The 7,964-nt window shown below is 53.9% G+C and overlaps 1 pseudogene; it reads left to right on the forward strand.

Moving 5' to 3' along the window:
- Positions 1-3,147: 3,147 nt before the first annotated feature.
- The window catches only part of LOC105512931, an 8,175-nt pseudogene continuing 3,358 nt past the window's right edge, over positions 3,148-7,964 (forward strand).

Raw genomic sequence — 7,964 nt, forward strand, 5'->3', positions numbered from 1 at the left:
CACCGTGTTAGCCAGGATGGTCTCGATCTCCTAACCTCGTGATCCGCCCGTCTCGGCCTCCCAAAGTGCTGGGATTACAGGCTTGAGCCACCGCACCCGGCCTCAGGTGCATCTTTCTAAGCTGAATTTTGGGATGCAAAGCTAGCGAGCCCCACTGATCTCATTTTGTTCATGTGGCCACCAAGCTCAAGGGGACGTAGAGGCCTAGGGGATGGAATGGACCCATCTGAGCCACCCACGTCCCCCGGTCCTGAGCTCTTTCCGTGGGGCCATGCTCTCGCTTGCTCCGAAGGGACAGAGCAGGCTTGGGTGTGGTCCACACTTCAGACGGACACGGGTGGGATATGCAGGTAGAGGCAGGTGGCAAAATGTCTTAGGGACAGCCAGGAAGATGGGTCATTCTCTGTTTGCGTATAATAATTTCTACTGAACACCGCATGAATAATTCAATGGGAACACACACACACAAAACCCAAAAAACATTTCGAGTCGAAGGAAAAACTCAAGTGGAAATAAAGATTTTCCTAGAATCACAGGCTGAGAAATGTCATCGTTCTTTCTTTCTAAAAACAAGGACTTGGCCAGGCGCAGTGGCTCACACCTATAATCCCAGTGCTCTGGGAGGCCAAGGCAGACAGATCACCTGAGGTCAGGAGTTCAAGACCAGCCTGGCCAACACGGTGAAACACTGTCTCTACTAAAAATACAAAAATCAGCCAGGCATGGTGGTGCACGCCTGTAATCCCAGCTACTCGGGAGGCTGAGGCTTCAGCCTCACTTGAACTCGGGAGGCGGAGGTTGCAGTGAGCTGAGATTGCACCACTGCACTCCAGCCTGGGCGACAGAGTGAGACTGCGTCTCAAAAAAAAAAAAAAACCACATAATTAAAAACAAGGACTCTTTCTTCCCGAACACAGCTCATCACCTATTTCTCTATCACCCCCATGGCAGACGGAGATGAAGGCTGAGGCCACCCAGCTGGAAATGGAAATATCATAGGCCCTGTGATGGTTAATACTGAGTGTCAACTTGATTGGACTGAGGGATGCAAAGTATTGTCCTGGGTGTGTCTGTGAGGGGGCTGCCAAAGGAGAGTCACATTTGAGTCAGCGGACAGGGAGAGGCAGCCCCACCCTCACTCTGGGTGGCCACCATCTAATCAGCTGCCAGTGTGGCCAGGATAAAAGCAGGCAGAGGAACGTGGAAGGACTGGACTGGCTGAGCCTTCTGGCCTTCAACTTTCTCCCGTGCTGGGTGCTTCCTGCCCTCGAACATCAGAGTCCAAGTTCCTCAGTTTTTGGACTCTTGGGCTTACACCAGCAGCTGGCCAGGGACTCTCGGGCCTCTGGCCACAGACTGAAGGCTGCACTGTTGGCTTCCCGACTTTTGAGGTTTGGGGACTCGGACTGACCCACCCCTGGCGTCCTTGCTCCTCAGCCTGCAGACGGCCTAGCCGGGACTTTACCTTGTGACCGTGCGAGTCACTTCTCCTGGATAAGCTCCCTTTCATGGAGACCTCTATCCTGTGAGTCCTGTCCCTCTAGAGACCCTGACTCATCCAGCCACCGACTTCCGTGACCCTGGAGAACACCCGCACTCCAGCGTTCTGGCCTTGGCGCACCCAGGTGGGGGGCGCAGTGCCTCAGGGGCCAGAGAGACAACATGCCCTGCCACACCAGAGGCTGATGCGCCCAGTCAAGTCCTTCATCAGGGAGAGTATTTTCAACTCTGTTTTACCGGCAGTAAGATGACCTTTCAATTGCTGTGTGTACACACAACACACACACACACCCCCCCCAGAATTTCATTTTTTGGCACTTCTGTTCACAGGGGTTTTATATTCAAAATGCATCTTACACATTCATACCCATAACAGTCCTGATTTTGTAACCGGTTTTTTTCTTTCTCTTTTTTCTGACCATGAAACCCTTAGGTGCAGTCTCCACGTGAAATGCCCATTTCAGATCCAGAAACCCCCAAGATGTCCCAACGTATTAGAAAGGAGTTCTGTTAACTCAATCCTTGGGAAGATACCAAAAGGACTTTTTTGCTTTTTGAGTCAGGGTCTTGCTCTGTCTCCCAGGCTGGAGTGCAGCAGCACAACCATAGTTCCCTGTGGCCTCAAACTCCTGGGTTCAAGTGACGCTCCCGCCTCATCCTCCCAAGCAGCTGGAACTACAGGTGTGCACCACCATGCTCGGCTAATTTTTTTTTTTTCTTTTTTTTTTTAGAGATGGGGGTCTCACTATGTTGCTCAGGCTGGTCACGAACTCCAGGGCTCAAGCGATCCTCCTGCCTCGGCCTCCCAAAGTGCTGGGATAACAGGCGTGAGCCACTGCACCCGGCCCGAAAGGATTTTATTATTCCAGGCTCACTTTCAAACCGTCTTCTTTTGAATGGAGTCAAGAAGCCAGCTCCAAACCAGGACCCGCCTGGTTCCTCAGGACGGAGCCACCATAGGGCGTCAAGTTCTTGAGGTGGGAACTGGATTCCAGAGCCCGGGCGTCGAGTTTCCCGAGCCTCGGGGGTGAGCCAGGCTGTGCAGCAGTGGGACTGATGGGCTTGTCCTCCGCCCTGAGAAGGAACACGGTCCCATGTGGAGACGGCTGCGTGGTGAGCCCTACCAGGCAGGTGCTTGAGAACACCATCTTGGCGATACCATGCCCATCACGCTAGAGAAAGCATTAGCCGCGTGCCCTCCCAGAAGCAGCATCGGCTCACTATAGCAACACCTTTTTACTCTTGTGCACCAATCTGGCCCGCATCTCAGGAACAAGGAGGAGTCATCTCCTGTTCCAGCCCTCTCCTGCTGCTTTAAGAAACCGAACGGCCTGCAGAGCCCCGTCTGTGCTGGCTCATGAGCCGCTCATGTCAAGGGCAGGACAAGATGGCAAACCCCAGGTTCTCATGAGCAATTACAGCCGGCCTCGAACCACCAACCTGGACTCAACCAACGACTCAAAACAACAGACACCACCGGCTCTTTATACATCCACAGCCCAACGACACTTAAAACAATAGACACCCCTGGCTCTTTATACATCCATGGCAAGGGCCTGGGGACATTACAGGCCACTCTGCTCCCAAGGGACAGAGCTCATCACAGACTTCACCTCCTGCAGCAGGACTGGCCTTCCCAGATCCACAATGACGCGGAATCAGAGCCATGCCGCCTCTCCACTCTCCACCAACCGCGACAAGTAAATGACTTGCCGTAGGTCCGTTTAAAAAGGCAAATGGAACTTACCTTAGGGGAGAAAAACCTGCCCAAAGCAACATATCCACCAAAAAGAGAAGTGTCACTCCCCAAAATATTTACGAATTAACTTTCTAGCTAAAAGAAATCTGGCAACTTTACAATTAAAGTTGAACAGAGCACGGTGGCTCACACCTGTAATCCCAGCACTTTGCGAGGCCGACACGGGTGGATCACTTAAGCTCAGAAGTTTGAGACCAGCCTGGCCAATGGCAAAACCCTGTCTCTACAAAAAAGTCATTTAGCCTGGTGTGGTGGTGTGTACATAAAATCCCAACTACTTAGGAGGCCCAGGAGGGAGGACTGCTTGAGGCCAGAAGGTTGAGGCTGCATTAAGTTATGATCGAACCACTGTGCTCCAGGCCTGGGTGACACAGTGAGACCCTACCTCAAAAAATAACTGAAATAGGGCTGGGCACGGTGGCTCACGCCTGTAATCCCAGCACTTTGGGAGAACGAGGCGGGCAGATCACCTGAGATCAGGAGTTTGAGACCAGCCTGGCCAACATGGTGAAACCTTCTCTCTACTAAAAATACAAAACTTAATAAAAAATAAAAAATAAAAAAAGACAAAACTTAGCTGGGTGTGGTGGTGCGCGCCTGCAGGCTCAGCTACTAGGGAGGCTGCTTGATTGCTCGAACTTGTGAGCCAAATGTTGCAGTGAGCCGAGACCGCGCCCTTGCACTCCAGCCTGGGCAACAGAGTGAGACCCTGTCTAAATACTACTAATAATAAAATACAAAGAGAATGAATGCAGGGTTTACAAGTCCCCTTTCTAAGTGTTTTCCTTATTTTTCTAGGGCTGCGTATTCATCTGGATCAGGGTCTTTGTCCCATGACCCCCAGAACCCCAGGAAAGAACACCAATACTCATTACACTCACGTGAAAAGACTGTTTTCCACGGCCATTTGAAAATGCTTTTAGGCCGGGCGCGGTGGCTCAAGCCTGTAATCCCAGCACTTTGGGAGGCCAAGGCAGGCGCATCACGAGGTCAGGAGATCGAGACTATCCTGGCTATCACGGTGAAACCCCGTCTCTACTAAAAATACAAAAACTAGCTGGGCGAGGTGGCGGGCGCCTGTAGTTCCAGCTACTCGGGAGGCTGAGGCAGGAGAATGGCGTAAACTTGGGAGGCGGAGCTTGCAGTGAGCTGAGATCCGGCCACTGCACTCCAGCCTGGGCGACAGAGCGAGACTCCGTCTCAAAAAAATAAATAAATAAATAAATAAATAAATACACATGTTGGTAGACCCAGACGAGAGACAAATACAAAATAAAACTATTAAAAATCCAGAAACAGAAAATATGTTTAGGGGAGAAAAAAAGTCTCCTAGGAATTTACTTCTGCCCCAATGTGTATGAACTAACTTTTGGTTCTTTTTTTTATTCTGAGATGGAGTCTCACTCGGTTGCCCAGGCTGGAGTGCAATGGTGCAATCTCAGCTCAATGCAACCTCTGCCTCCCAGGTTCAAGCAATTCTCTTGCCTCAGCCTCCCAAGTAGCTGGGACTACAGGCACCCACCACCACACCCAGGTAATTTTTGTATTTTCAGTAGAGATGGGGTTGCACCATGTTGGCCAGGCTGGTCTAGAACTCTTGACCTCAGGAGATCTGCCTGCTTCAGCCTCCCCAGATGCTAGGATTACAAGTGTGAGCCACCACATCTGGCCTAACTTTTGGTTCTAAAACAAGATGAAAAAACAAAATCCACACTTCAAAAATATTCAATCTACCTAATTCCTTGTATAGGAGCTCAGACCCCAAGTCCTGTTATTTGAAAAGGTTTCCTGAAAATATACTTCAATCCAAGTTTTTACCTGCAGCCATCGCTGCCTCTCAGATTCTCCTCTAAGGAGTTCAGGATCTAACTCAGATTCTCTTCTGAGGAGTTCAGCATCTAACTCGTATCTCAGCCTTGCTGAGAAGGGCTTGAAAAAGACCACAGCGGCATGGGAAGGGGCAAGTCCCCCTCGCTCCTGCAGGGTCGTGTGCCCTGGAAAGAACGGGTGCAGCGGAGGCGCAGTGACTTATTAGGATGTGCAGACAGCTTGAGGGGTCCATGGTCTCACTTTCCTGGGGCTTTCTGGACCTAGTGGTAGGAGTCCATTCAGGGGCATGCGCCCCGGACCCCATGGTGGCGACGTCGGATTCTCCAGGGCAGCCTGTGCTCCTTGGACCTAAGCTCAAAGGGACAGGGCTGGCCTTGGCGGGTGGGGTTTCCACTGGAAGGACGTGGAGGCCTGCAGGAGGGTGAACGTGGCGTCTAGGCTGGGTATGACCAGGTCGACTTCTTTCTGAAGCCAGTCGCAGCCACACCTGGCAGACAGGGGCTCCCAAGCTGCTCCCATGGTCAGCATGGGCTCTGGGTCTTTCTCAAGCTACCTGCTGCCCAGGAGACATTTCTGAGAGATATGGGCCGGGTCACCATTACTTTCCCAGTGACACGGGGCCATGTGCTATCTCAATGTCCCCACTGCGGGGAGGGGCTCTTGTTTTTTTATTGTTTTTTTAGACAGGGTGTCACACTGTCGCCCAGGCTGGAGTGCAGTGGTGCGATCGTAGCTCAATGCAGCCTCAACTTCCTGGCCTTAAGCAATCCTCCCTCCTTGGCCTCCCAAAGTGCTGGGACTACAGGTGTGCGCTGCCACGCCTGGCCATGTCTTTTTTAATGTTTGAAGGATGTAGCCCTAAACTACTACCTGACCGAGCCCGAACTATCAGGGCAGGGTGCAGGTGACAGCGTAAAGGATGGCAATAACACAGTCTCTACCACAGGTGCAACTGCTAAGCTGACGTCGTCAGGGTTGGGTTCGACACCATGGCTGCCTCTCTAGGCTCTGGCAGCCCTGACTGTGAGTGAGGCACTGGCCTGGGCTGATTCCTAGCCAGGGCGACCACTGGGCCTCCACGTCAGTCCAGTGACTTCCCCCAAGCCTCACTTTCCTCATCAGCAAAATGGGCTTCACAACACCGATCCCAAGGATCACGTGAGGGCTCAGTCAGTATCAGGTGCCCGGGACTCACCTCACACAGAGCATCACTAACCAGCAGCAAGCATCCTGCCCACGACTAATAGAGTCTGATGGCGTTCCAACCCTGCCTCCCACTTCCTGAAACTCTCCAGGGGAAGGAGTTCAGCTTATAATGTATGCTAATAGTGTCAGAATTCAATTGCAGGGAGGAAGTGCCTGTAAACCCAGCACTTTGGGAGGGAGAGGCGGGAGGTCCCTGTGATGGGGGTAGGAGAGAAGGCAGAGACCTGGGAGGGTACCCCAGGCAGGGGCAGAAACGGAGGTTGGTGTGGGGAACTGAGGCCTGATTGGGGAAGGGGACAGAGACTTGGTGGGAAGCCAGTATGATGTAGGAGAAGGTCCTGAGGTCGAATAAGAGAGTGGGCACCTGGGTTTCCGGGGAACTGGGACCCTGCTGGGACAGTGAGGCCGGAGAAAGGGCCCTGAGTGTTTGGGTATTTAAGATCCTTTTCTAGGTCTTAAATTCTAGTCATTTGGGAGGGGAGAGAGAGAGAGAGGATCCTGGAGGAGAGATGGCAGGGGATGGGGACACACTGGGAACTGGCCAGGGGCAGGAGGGCTCAGTGGGTAGGGACACAGGGTAAGTTTGTACCCTGAATGTACAAACACACACTACACTCTTCTCCCAGGCCTGCTCCTCGGAGCACCTCTGCTATCTTCAGCCCTTCCGTCTGCCCCCAAGACCGGAGTCCCAGTCTGAAAGCCAGGGCTGGCATCTCTGGAGGGAGCAGATCCCCTGGCAACAGTTGATAATTTCCGCGTGTCACCCTTGTGTCGGTTTCCAGCTGCTAGCTTGCTATAACCTTGCGGGTCACAGCCCCTGTCCTTCCCCTCCTCCTGCCCAGCCAGACACGCTCCCAGGTCTGTATTCTCTTTCCCTACCAGCAATCAGGGGTCAGCTCCGCTCTAGCCCTTCCCTGTTCAGTCAGGCACCTTCCCAAGTTTCTGTCTTCTCTCTTACCCCCATCAGCGGCCAGTTCACCCTCGACTGTGGCTTCCTCCTGCCCAGCTGGGAACACTCGCTGATCTGTTTTCTCCTCCCCTACCAACAATCGGGGGTCAGCTCCCCTCTGTCCATCGCCCTGCCCCGCCAGGCACCCTCCCAGGTCTGTGTCTTCTCCTACCCCGGCAATCGGGGCTCAATGCTCCTCTGCCCTTCCCCTCCTCCTGCCCAGCCAGACACCCTCCTAGGTCTGTGTCTTCTCTTCCCCTACCAGCAATCAGGGGTCAGCTAACTTCTGGCCCTCTCCTGGCCCGGCCAGGCACAATCCCCAGGTATCTGTCTTCTCTTCTCCTACCAGCAATCAGGGGTCAGCTCCTCTCTGCCCATCCCCACCCCCTCCCCAGCCAGGCACCTCCCAGGTCTCCTCTCTGCTTTGGGTCAGTTCCCGTCCCCTCCCCCTCCTCCACTCTGTCCCTCCCCCTCCCCGGCCAGGCACCCTCCCGGGTCTGTTCCCTCTCGCTGCCCTCCTCGGGGCGTCCCCATCAGGGGCTGACCCCCGCCACCCCGCAGAGGCCCAGGCCCCCTCCCACTTCAGAAGCCCCCTCCCGCTCCCGCCGATAGACACCGTCGGCTGCAGAGACATCTCAGCCAGAACCCCGGAGCCCACGTCCCGCCCGGTGCCGAACCTGAGGCAGCCCCGCCGGCTCCTCCCGGCGCCGCGGCTCTCCG

The sequence above is a fragment of the Colobus angolensis genome, unplaced genomic scaffold, assembly GCF_000951035.1.
Source record: "Colobus angolensis palliatus isolate OR3802 unplaced genomic scaffold, Cang.pa_1.0 Scaffold22, whole genome shotgun sequence".
NCBI lineage: Eukaryota > Metazoa > Chordata > Mammalia > Primates > Cercopithecidae > Colobus > Colobus angolensis.